At 46.6% G+C, this 13,010-nt stretch overlaps 1 non-coding gene across 1 annotated transcript; it reads left to right on the forward strand.

The window, feature by feature from the left end:
- Positions 1 to 4,354: 4,354 nt before the first annotated feature.
- Positions 4,355 to 4,459, forward strand: LOC142861459 (U6 spliceosomal RNA). Its single transcript, XR_012912688.1, has one exon. It is a non-coding gene; the product is annotated as a U6 spliceosomal RNA (small nuclear RNA).
- The last annotated feature ends 8,551 nt before the right edge of the window (positions 4,460 to 13,010 follow it).

Consider the following 13,010-nt stretch of genomic DNA (forward strand, 5'->3'; position numbering starts at 1 on the left):
TCAGTCTTACTTACAAAACCAGATGGGAAGTTGCTTCCTCCAGCAAGTGTCCCCTGACACGACACGCCAGACTGCTGTAGGTGCCCCTCCTCCAGCTCCCTGGACTTACCGTTACACGTTCCTTATCACCTGCTGCTGTTGTCCTTTCACTGCCATTAGACTGGGTGTGTCCTGGAGGCACAGGGGCTGTCTTCCATCGAGGCCAGACCATCTCAGGACATGTCGTAAGTGCTCAGTCAGCAAATGGTACCGTGAGTGGGTGTGGGCTATTCCGGCTTGAGATCTGGGCTCCAGGATAGAGGGGGGGCGAGGGGCACCCTAGAAGCTCCACACGTCGGAGTGCAGCAGACTAGCAGTAGTAGCATTGCTGGTGTCTGTGCCACCAACACAGATGGGTGGTTTAGGTTGCCTAGAGGGTTTTCCGCGAGCTCCCAGAACATGCAGGTGATGTGTGTACATGCCCAGGAAGGAAAGGTGGTGGGTTAGTCTAGACCATGGACAAAAGCAACTTGGTCAAGGTGCTTCACTTGAGTTTACTTCCAAAGCAATGAATAAGCAGGCTGAAAATGAGACAAGAACGCAGGTGGGTGGATGTCCGAACTAAGCCATCTGCATGGCGTGCTATAGTGTGAGATGCAGCCTGCGCAGTGCGCGTTGTCTGCCAAGTGAGAAGAGCACGGAGTTGTGGCCTGGCTGTCTTTTGTACACCCAGCCATGTCAGTACCTAGAAATGCCCTCCACCACCATGCCATATGTAAACCATGCACTGACCACACCCACCATCTCTTGTCCAGACCTCTGCCCTGAATTCTGGATTTGTTCCCCCAGCTGCCTACTGTCCATCCCTGTTGGGATATCTAAAGGCATCCCAAATTTAATATCTCAGAAACTGAGCTTCTGATGTTCTCCACCCCTATGCCAAACATCCTCACCCATTGTCACTTCATCTCTGTTGATGCCAGCTCTTATCTTTCCAGGAGCCCAGGTTCAGAACCTCTGGGTCATCCTTAATTCTCTCCCACACCCTGTATGCCACCTATCGACAAATCCCACACCCTGTGTGCACCCTACCTTCAAGCAGATCCAGAATCCCACCCCTTTCACTTCTGCTGTCAAGTTATTAATGAGGTTGATTGCTAGCGTGGCCACAAGCTTACATCTTTCCTGTTGTGTTTATCTCTGTAGCTCTTATCACCATCTCACATACTGTGTGTCTTACTTATCTTGTTTATTTATTATTCATCCTCACTACTACGGAAGCTCCACAAGGGCAAGGATTTTTATCTTTCATAGCTGCGGTGTCTAGACCAGTGCCTGGCATGTAGTTTGCATTCCAGTGATTGATGAATGAGAGAAGGAATGTATGACTATCACACAGTCGTTCTGCTGCTAAGCGAGACACGAGACATGTCACCCAAACGTCTAGGTTCTGGGCCTTGAAATTCTAGGTGTGCCAGCACTGGGACAGTGGTGCCTTATCTCTGCATTCAGGGATAGGGCGGTTCCTTTATGCTTGGTTAGGGCTTCTCTGAGTGAAGCCTGGCATGGCCTTCTCCAAGAGCATTGACTGGCATGAGGCAGTGGCAGCTGGGGAAGGGCCAGAGATGCTGAAGGCCAAGTCAGTCAGCCTCCTGGGGCATTGTGAGGTGGGCTTTCCATTCACACAGCCCAAGCCTGTCCCCAGCTCCTGGTGGGGTGGCGGTTGGGGTGGTGGAAGGGAACTTCTAGCCTCTGAGGGCTGCCAAGGAAAAGAACAGCAAGTGAGTAGAGGAGGGGGCTTGGAGAAATGGAGTTGTCAGCAGAACTAGGGTCTCCTTGGAGTCTTCTCTCAGCACCTGGGACAGTTCTTGAGACCAACTGCTATCCTCGCTGGCCAGAACCCGCCAACACTCACTGCATGGCTACCAGGGCACTGCAAAGGGTGCCCTGTGGATTATGGGAGCAGAGGGAGAACCTAACCCTTGGGGAGCCCTGAAGATTTAAGAACATAAGGCATGCTCGTTGGTAACAAACCAGGGGAGTCTGTTATACCCGAGACTGCGTGCCTAGGACTGGGAGAGCGGGCAGGCCGAGGCAGTCGGCGACACTGATACCTACTGTTCCTTGAGTCCTTACTGTGTTCCGGCACTTTGCTAAGCATACAGCCTTTGTCCTTACAACAGCCCAGTGACGCCGCTATCATTCTAATATCCATTTCACAGGTGGAACCCAAGAGTTTAAGGATACTTAACTTGTAAGGGATGAAGAAACTGAGGCTTGGAGAGGTTTGGTAATTTTCCAGAAATCATAAAACCAGCAAGTTGGGACCTGGGATTTAAATCCAGATCCAATTTCATATCCCAAGTTCTGCAGCCTGCTGCCTCTCCTAACTTAGTATCAGGATGTTTGTTGTAGCCTTGTTTATAATTTTAAAAAAGGAAAAAATGTAAATGTTCACTACGAGATTGACAGGCTACTGTGCAGTTATTAAAAACCATAGTGCTGATCTATATACATCAATATGGCTCACATATTTGTTGAATAAAAAATCAAATTACAAAAAAAGGAGTTGTAGTGTGGTCCTATTGATATAAAATATATGGAAGAACCCATACAGTGACCTGAAGGTTAGTCCCCAGTATATTTAGAGTAGTTATCTCTGGGTGATAGAATTTAGGTGGTCTTTATTTTCTAAGAATTATTTTTAGTATTGTTTAAATGACAATGAACAAGTGTCACTCTTATAAATAGGAAAAAAGTATTTGTATTTTAAAAATCTTTAACATCCATGGGTGATGAGCAAATAAAGACGCTGATATCTTTTATTGAATCACTTATTTTAACTCCTTTCACATCTGGATCTGATTATCCCACAAAGTGATTTATTAAAATCGTGCATGCACATACATGTCTCAGCCATTGGACACTCAGGAGCCCAGTGTGCCCCTTCGTGGGCTGTAAGGCACACCACTGTGATACGTACATCTTGCCCGCTAAGGCCAGCATCCCTCGCTGGCCTGTGAGTCCTCAATGGATCTGCCCCTGGCCGTGCTGCATACACTGGGAGAACCCTAATCCTAGAAGAGGGAAGCCTTCCGTCAGCAACTGCTTTCCGGAAGCCATCTTCAACCTGGGCAGCACATGGGAATCACCTGGGGAACTTGAAAAGTCCTGATGCTCGGGTTTCACCCCAGACCAATTAAATCGGAATCACGGAGGGTGGGACACACTGGTTCCCAGGTGACTCCAATGTGCAGCCAAGCTTAGGAACTTGGTCTCATTTTTAAAGTAGTATGAAAATTTCTTTTCTCTCATAAGCCTTCTAACAGTGGATACCTCTGGGGAGTAGGACTGTTGGGGCTGTTCGAAAAAGGGGACCCACTTTTTAGCTTTAGACATTTATGGATTGTCTTCTTAACACAAAAATATGTATTGTGTTTATCACAAAAAATTAAAATATGGTGATGATTTAATTAAACCAAATAGTCATCTGGAAGGTCTGGCCGCAGATCTTCCCCAGGGCTGGATGGTGACCACAGGTGAGCCCCTTTCTGTATCTGGGCCTTGGGTTCCCTCTGAGGTGGAAGTGCCAGGCGCTTGTGGGAGCCAGCCCCCCTCACATAGACCGTGGCTTTCAGGAGTCCTTTCTGGCAACACCTTGGCTCACTTGAGGTCTTCTCTGAGCTGCCCACCCAGCAGATGGCAAGGCAGAGGGCAAGGGGGCTGCTGGGCTCCATGGTGCCAGTGGCTGAGAGGTGCAGGCCAGGGCAGGAGGCTGGAACTTGTGCCTGCAGCTGAAGGCGAAGGGGCCCTATTCCTCTAGCCGAGGGAAGAGGAAGCACCCTGGACAAGGGCTGTGATCGCAGATGACCTGGACCCCTTGTCTGGAGGTGATACTTCCCACCTTGGAGGGGCTTGCGAGAGCTATTGAACAAGGCCCCTAGGTCAGCACTCCTGCCTCATCTGCAATGCCAGTCTTCAGCCTCATCTACTGCAGACTCAAGTCCATGAGACCTTACACTGGTAAGCAACCCTCTAGGGCCTCAGTTTCCCTTTCTGTAAAACAAGTGGGCTGGACAATGGTCCCTAAGAGAGATCAGCTGTTCTCCATTCTATTATTATTGGTTTCCATCCAGAGCCTCCCAGCTAGTTGTCTCAACAGCCCAGGAGAGAAAACATAGCTCTTTGTCCATTGGTTTATTTATTTAATTTTGGAATAACGAGTTTATTGTTTTATGTGAATAATCATACTTATTTTAAAAGATCAAGCTATGCTGAATAGTACAAACAAGAAGCACAATCTCTCCCCCAAATTGTACCATGGTGCTGTGCAACAGAAATATAATGCAAGCCACAAATAGAATTTTAAATTTCCATGCTCACTTCAGCAGCACATATACTAAAATTGGAACAATAAAAGGAAGATTAACATGGCCCGTGTGCAAGGATGAAATGAAGAAAAGAAAAAAAAAGAATTTTAAATTTCCTAGTAGCTATGTTTTAAAAAGTAAAAAAAAATAGGTAATATTAATTTAATAATAGTTTATTGAACTCAATACAGTATATCCAAAATATCATTTCAACATATCATCATGTAATAGAAATTAATGCGATATTTTTTACTTTTCTTTGAAATCTGGTGTGTGTTTTAACACTTATAGCTCATCACAATTCATACTAACCATACTTCATGCACTCAATAGCCGCCTATGGCTAGTGGCTACTATATTTTATAGTAAAGCTCCACCACAGGAAGCAACTATCAGTAATTTGAGGATAACCTCATAAACATTTTGTTAGATAGACAAAAATAATTCTACAAAAATGAAGAGTTTACAGGTATTGTTTTTCCTGGATTTTTGCCTATTGCCTTTTTACTTGAAGGACAATTTGATGGGGTAAAAAATCCTGGGACATAGTTTCTTTTCCCCAGAACAATTGTGGACCTGGCTTCACTGAATTCTGCCACTGAGTTTTGTTATGACACAGCCTGAATGTTTTTTCCCTTAGAGGTGGCTTTTTCACTGCATGAAGGCCTAAAAATATTTTTGCTTACTCTCCAGATTAAGTAACTTAAGAATATTTTGGTGTCATTCTGCATGTTTTTTTTTGTTTGTTTGTTTTTTTTACTGACACATGGAGTGATTTTTCAGTCTGCAGATTTTTTTAAAAGGGAAATTTTCTTGTATTATATCTTTGTTTTTATTTTTATTATTTTTCTTTTTTTTGAAATAAATTATTTTACTTTTTTTTAACTTTTTTTTCATGAAAAAATGCTGACTGATATATCTTTGAATAAGTTTTCTGTTCCAATTGTTGAGTTTTCTACTTAAAAGACATCAATTATGTCAGATTATGTTCACTTATAGGTAGTTGTTAAAAACATAGACACTGGAAACACAAGAATTTGAATTCCAGCTTTGCCATTCACTATCTGTATGACCTTGGACAAGTTATTTAACCTCTGTGCACTATAGTTCCTATTTGGAGATAGTAGTAGAAACTGCCTGTTTGGAGTCCCCAAGAACATACTCAGGCTCAATTCCTTACAGGGACTCAACAGGTGTCAGAAGTTGTTATACTCAAGGTTACAGCAAAAGGATACAAAATAAAATCAACAAAGCGGGGCTGGGCGGGGTGGCTCATGCCTGTAATCCTAGCACTCTGGGAGGCCAAGGTGAGCAGATTGTTTGAGCTCAGGAGTTCAAGACCAGCTTGAGCAAGAGTGTGACCCCATCTCTACTAAAAATAGAAAGAAATTGGCTGGACAACTAGAAATATACACAGAAAAAATTAGCCGGGCATGGTGGCGCATGCCTGTCGTCCCAGCTACCGGGGAGGCTGAGGCAGGAGGATCACTTGAGCCCAGGAGTTTGAGGTTGCTGTGAGCTAGGCTGGCACTCTAGCCCAGGCGACAGAGTGCCATGGCACTATAGCCCAGGTGACGGAGTGAGACTCTGTCTCAAACAAACAAACAAACAAAACATCAACAAAGGGAAAATGTGCATGGGATGAAGTCTGGGGGAAAGCAGGCACAAACTTCCAAGTGTCTCCTCCTAGTGGAGTCACACAGCATGAGTGACATGCTTAGTTCACCCAGTAACAGTGCATAAAACAACACGTGCAAAGAAGTGTTGCCAACCAGGGAAGCTTGCCCAGACCTGGGTGTCCCAGCTCTTTGTTGAGGGTCAGTGACTGCGTGACTGTCCTCAGTCAGTGAAGCTCCAGACCCCCGAGAGGGAAAGGGGGCATTCATCATAAATCACACTGTTAGTATACACTGTCTGGACAAACTGGTACAGTGTGGCCCAAGGTCTCAGGTATGCAAAAACACTCCTCAACCAGAATGGTCTACACATCCAGGAGCAGATCAAGGGTCAGTCCTGAAAACGGACTTTTCTTGGGAATGTACAGGGTTTGAACACCCCCCTACCTTTATAGGATTATTGTGTTATTAAGATTGTGAATACTGGCCGGGCATGGTGGCTCACACCTGTAATCCTGGCACTCTGGGAAGCAGAGGTGGGAGGATCGTTTGAGCTCAGGAGTTCAAAACCAGCCTGAGCAAAAGTCTCTACTAAAGAAATAGAAAATTTCTACTACTCTACCGTCTCTACTAAAAAAATAGAAAGGAATTAGCTGGACAACTAAAAAAAAATATATATATATATATATATATATAATTAACTGAGCATGGTGGCGCATGCCTATAGTTCCAGCTACTCGGGAGGCTGAGGCAGGAGGATCGCTGGAGCCCAGGAGTTGGAGGTTGCTGTGAGCTAGCCTGATACCACGGCACTCTAGCCCGGGCAACAGAGTGAGACTCTGTCTCAAAAACAAACAAAGATAGTGAATACATATCAAATGTTTAAATTAATGTCAATAAATAATACATGACACATGATAAACTGGTATTTTAAGAACTAATTTTCCTTTTAAAAAATATAAATAGATAGTTTATTTGGGCCAAGTTTGAGAACTGCAGACCAGAAGCATAAACTCAAGTTGTCCTGAATATAAATAAATGCTCCCCAACTTTTCTTCTAGGTGATAATTTGATTGTTAGCTCTGACTCGCTTCTACCTTGATATGTTCAATTTATTTGCAAGTCTTTTAGTTTTATTACATAGATCTTTCATTGTTTCTTTAAAACTCATTTTTAACATCTTGTTTTGTTAAAATTTTTTAGGCTCAAACTCCTGGAAAGTTACCCATTTCTTGAATTAAGTTTTCTTCTAAATTGAGTTTTTTTCTTTGTGTCTGTTTCATTTCTTTGATGTCCTTTCCTTTTTCATTTTCTTTCTTTTTTCCTTCCTTCCTCCATTTCGGAGGCCCCTTCCCCAACTCACCAAAGGGCTGCAAGCTTTCCAGCTGGGTGATACGACTGAGTCTCAAGCGCTCCGAGCTTTCAGTGTGCAGCTCCCAGTGCAGCCGGGGACGCGCGGCCCTAGCAGACTGGAGGATGCCCGCGACAGGGCGCAGCGCGGGCCAGGTACGCGGCCCGACCTGGGGAGTTGCCGCCCCCGCGTGGTCGGACGTGGGAATGGCAGCCGCTGAAACTCCCCGTGCGAGGCGCGCTCCGGGGCCCCGCCAGGTGCATCAACCTTCGAGGGGTCACCAGTGGTCTTGCCTCCTCCACAGGCTAGTGTGGGCGTGGGCAGGTCGCGTCTCTCTCTCCCTTTTCCAAATCTTTGGCAGGAGTTCCACTCTTTGCATCGGTGGCCGATTCCGTGGCAGCTGGGCGGAGCGGGGGGATAAGTGCGGACAGGAGGTCGTGACTCAGAGAGGCGCAGGTAGGGTCTAGGGCTCGTAAGGCCTGATTTCCGTCTAACCGTCTGCTTCCTCCTGTTCCCACTCTGGCCTGAAAGGAAAAGGGGGATTCCTTTACAGCTGAGATCGGTCTCAAACTTTTCCCCTGGGAGCTGGGTGGATAATGACTTTAATAGGAAACCTGAGTTATTGAGCATTCACTGCCCAGGGGCAGAGAGCTCGGCATTCTACATTCCTCAGTCTCAAAAACCCTTCACAACAACCCTAAGAAATGGGTGATGATTTTATAAACAGCCTCATTTTACAGATGAGGGAATTGAGGCCCAGAAACACTATTTTTTTTGTTGTTTTTCTATTTCTTTTTTAAAAATTAATTAATTAATTAATTTTTATTTCAGTATATTATGGGGGTACAAATGTTAAGGTTACATATATTGCCCATGCCCCCCTCCCCCCTCCCACTGGCCCGACACCTGATAAATGTTATTCCTATATGTCCACTTAAGTGTTGATCCGTTAATACCAATTTGCTGGTGAGTGTCCCGGCCCGTGGGACCTTCTGTTACTCGCAGGGGTCAAGGGGGACCTTGCCTGAAAGAGATGAGCGAGAGAAAGGAACGAGACCAAGCAAATGGTTGTCAAGGTCTGCTTTACTTAGATTCTCAGTAGGTTTTATAAGCATACAGAAACAAGGAAGTAGAAACAAAAAAATAGAGTGGGGTGACGATGAGGCTTGGGTCTGGGTTAATCAGCCCCAATCAGTATCTTATCGGTATCCTGTTTTTGACTGGTTACTCATCTCCAACCTGGCAGGTGGTCGGGAACAATTGCAGTCAGCACTCCCTGGAACATTCCGTGGTCAGCACGTCATGGAATGCATTCTTCTCGGAGCTATAGCTGGAATGTTCCAGGGCGAAGTCCTTGCGTAGGACGAGTCATAGGGGAGTTGAGGGTCTTTGAGGGTCCTTGCCTCTAACATCTCCCCCTCTCGTTATTAATATGAGGGGGGTTTATATAAGTTGGTGGAGAGCCTGTCTTAGGCTACGAGATGTGCTTCCGTGACCAGCACCCCAAATATAAGATCTGGCGATTAATGTGAAGGTGAGGCCTCTGTCTTAGGCTATGTAGGTGGCATCCAGCTCCGGCACTTCTGATTATGAAGTGTGCCCCCGGGCATGGACCTACAATATTCCCGTCATGGAGTCACCTCACTGCTGGCGGGGTGTGCCTCTGGTACACGGCATCGCGATAATCCCGTCATGGGCGTCTCCACAGCCTTTGGAACCAACTGCGTTCCATGTCTGAGGCAAGGTCTGAGAAATTTAGACCCTCAGTGGGTGTATTGGGAGACTCTCTACGGAGGTCTTTTCTGGAGCCTTTTTGTTCTAGCCGTTGGTAAAACACGGAGACCGATTTTTGTGTGGCTGTGTCTACCTGTGACTTGACAAAATTAGTTAGTTTTTTGAAAGCCCAAGGCCCAAAGGTGAGGAGCAACAGAAAGCCTACAAGCGGCCCTAAGACACTGGGAAGCAATGTGGATAGCCAGGGGGATGTAGAAAACCAATTTTGATACCATGCCTCACTTTGTTCTCTCTGTTTTTTTCTATCTTCTAGGCTCTGTCTAACTCTCTCAATGCTATCTTCTACCAGACCTATTTTGTCTGTGTAAAAGCAACATTCCTTTTTAAGTGCTGCGCACAAACCTCCTCTTGGAGGAACACTAAGTCTAGTGTTAGTCTAGACCTCTTCTATTTTGCAACACTACCTCAGAAAGCGAAGCGAGGGATTCTTTGAGATATTTTAGGCCCTGCTGTAGCTCTCGGAGATCGTTATCGATGGCAGCAGAAAGCTGCAGGTATTGCTGGTTGGAGGTGACTAGAGAGGCTATGCCTGTTCCAGCCCCTGTGGCACCAAGGCCTAGAACAACTGCGAGTGTTATGGCCGTGATGGGCTCTCTTTTTTCCCGGGGCATTGTGGTGCCGCGCTCCCAAAATTTGAGCAATTCGTCAGCAGGATGTACCGTGAGTCTGGGGAAAAGCATGACTAACACACAATACTCTCTATGCTCAAGAAACGTTGCAGTGACTACATACGGGGTAAGACCGGAAGAACAAGCAAAATAAGAGGTGTTAGATGCCTGAATATACTGAAAAGTGGAGTTGACAGTAATTGACTATTTTTTCTAAGGGTGCGGGGGGAAGCATTCTTGGGCTAAGAAGGCAAAGGCCTAGGCCTGTGACTTGGCTGAGTGTCAGGCCGTCATGGGTCTCCAGGCCCCATCTGAGTTTGCTGGTGTTGTTAGTAAATGATCCTAGAATGGGGGAGACTCTTGTTTTCTTGGGAAATATTACAGGTGTCCGATAGAGGAACTGAATTAGTTTATCAGGGGGGTAATGATTATCTAGTTTGCCCTGGAAAGACATACAGTTAACTGCCCAGTCATCATCATTCTGTATTAGCCACCGAATTTGAGAAGCATTGTAAGGGAGTATTATGATATCTGGATCCTTTCCAAAGAGCTTAAGGGAGTTTTCTCGCCCCAAGCGAATAATCTTAGCTACTAAATAAGGGTAGGTGGGAAGGACTTTAGGGGGGGAAGCCGACAGGTGAACCCAAAAGAGGGGCTTGCCCTGCCAAGAGTCCCGTGGGCGAAAAGGGGGTGGGGAGGACAATGAAGTACAAGGGGGAGTCGGGGGAGAAGTAGCCAATGGCCTGGGCATTTATGGCCTGCTCGACCAAACTAAACGCTTGCTGCCCTTCTTTAGTTAGGGAGCGTGGAGAGGTTGGATGGGCATCTCCCTGCAGGATGTCAAATAGGGGTTTTAACTGTCCTGTGGTGAGTCTCAAATATGGGCAAAGCCAATTAATGTTGCCTAGAAGGCGCTGAAAATCATTAAGGCATTGAAGAGAGTCTTTTCTGATTTGCACCTTTTGGGAGAGGACCTTATTGGGGAACAATTCAAAGCCTAGAAACAGGTGAGGGGGGCAGACCTGAATTTTTTTGGGGGACAAGCGGAGGCCTCGAGCTTGTAAGGCCGAGACAACCTGCATGGTAACTTGAAGTAAGGTTGCCTCGTCGGCTCCGGCAAAAAGAATGTCATCCATATAACGAATTATATATAGCTGAGGATGTTGAATTCTAAAGGAATCAATTGTCTGAGCTACATATTTTTGGCAAAGGGTAGGGCTGTTGGCCATGCCTTGAGGCAATACTCGCCATTGGAAGCGCGGGGAGGGTCCTATACAGTTTACTACCGGGAGACTGAACGCAAAGCGTTTGCAGTCATCCGGTGCAATGGTATGGAGAAGAAGCAGTCTTTTAGGTCGATGACTATCTTATAGTAGCCTTTGGGGATGGCTACGGGCGAAGGCAAACAAGGCTGGAGTGCCCCCATGAGAACCATTGTTTGGTTAACAGCCCGTAAGTCTTGTAGCAGCTGCCACTTGCCAGTCCTTTTTTGGATGACGAAAATAGGGGTGTTCCATGGTGAAGTAGAGGGCTCTATGTGACCGGCAGCTAATTGTTCCTGCACCAACGCTGTAGCTGCGGCTAGCTTGTTAGATGGGAGGGGCCACTGATCGATACAGACAGGTGAGTCACTTTTCCAAGTGATTTTATCTGCCTGAAGTGCAGGGGGATCAATGGCCCTTACGAAAAATGGTCTTTGAACCCTAGTCCTGATCTGTCTGACTTAGGGAGGGTGGTTAGGGGTGCTCTTAGTCCCTGACCCTCTTTGCCTAAACCCTGTCCTGGGAGGAATCCCTGTTTAAGCATTTGGCTGGCTACAACTTCATTTGTGCAAGGACATCACGCCCCCATAAGTTAACAGGTAGGCTCGGGACTACAAAGGGTTGAGTGGTGCCTCTGTTTCCCTCAGAGTCTTCCCATGTCAAAATTTTTGAGCTCTGGAGAGTATCTCTAGACTGTCCTATACCTTGTAAGTGCATAAGGGAGGGCTGCAGTGGCCATGAATCGGGCCAAGCGTCTTGGGCAATAACCGTGGAATCGGTGCCTGAATCAAGAAGGCCCTCAAAAAGTTTACCATCTAATTTTAGCTGCAGGGTGGGCCGTTCTTTGGTGATAGCTTGGACCCAATAGAGATCAGAAGAGCCAGGGCAGGAAGCACCTCGGTTAGAGGCGATGGCTGGAAAGGATGTATTAAGGGGCAAGGGTAATGCCTGAGCTAAGCGCTGTCCCTTAGAGACATACACAGGGCCTGTAAGCGCACTGGCTAAGATGTTAATTTCTCCGGTGAAGTCACTATCTACTATGGAGGGGTGGACTATGAGCCCTGCAAGAGTGGAGGAGGCTCGGCCCAGAATAAAAAAGAACATGTTAGCCAGGGTGGGGGTCCAAAGGAGCCAGTGGGCAAAATTTGAACACCATCCTCAGGTCTTAATATTGTGTCGGAGGAGGCACACAAGTCCACTCCTGCGCTCCCTGTGGTCGCTCGGAGCAGTCTAGGGGCTGGGGATCCTCTTGTCAGCTGTTCCCCGAGGCCGACTGAAATTGAATAGGGCGAGGGGCCAGCCGAACGAGACCAGCACCCCTTCCCAAGGTCGGTCCAGGCTCACCTCTCCTCTGTGGCCCCGAGCAGAAAATGAGGGGAGTCTGTAGGGTGGAAGGGGCCGAGTGAGCTGGGCTGGGGGCTGGGCAGAGTCTAACCTCCCTGTGGATTTCTCCTGGGAGGTTAGGAAGTTTTAACTCAGGGACATTTTCCGACTGAAAAGTTCATCATTATGTTTTCAGCTTTTAAAAAATTGTCATGTTGGCCGGGCGCGGTGGCTCACGCCTGTAATCCTAGCACTCTGGGAGGCCGAGGCGGGTGGATTGCTCAAGGTCAGGAGTTCAAAACCAGCCTGAGCGAGACCCCGTCTCTACCATAAAAATAGAAAGAAATTAATTGGCCAACTAATATATATATATATAAAAATCAGCCGGGCATGGTGGCTTGTGCCTGTAGTCCCAGCTACTTGGGAGGCTGAGGCAGGAGGATGGCTTGAGCCCAGGAGTTTGAGGTTGCTGTGAGCTAGGCTGACGCCACGGCACTCACTCTAGCCTAGGCAAGAAAGCTAGACTCTGTCTCAAAAAAAAAAAAAATTGTCATGTCATGAACAGAAACTTTTCAAAACAAGACAGAATAATGGCCAACAAACATATGAAAAAATGCTCAACATCTCTAATCATCAGGGAAATGCAAATCAAAACCACAATCAGATATCACTTATCTCCAGTGAGAATGGCCTTTATCAAAAAGTCC

This window comes from Microcebus murinus, chromosome 16, assembly GCF_040939455.1.
Source record: "Microcebus murinus isolate Inina chromosome 16, M.murinus_Inina_mat1.0, whole genome shotgun sequence".
Taxonomy (NCBI): domain Eukaryota; kingdom Metazoa; phylum Chordata; class Mammalia; order Primates; family Cheirogaleidae; genus Microcebus; species Microcebus murinus.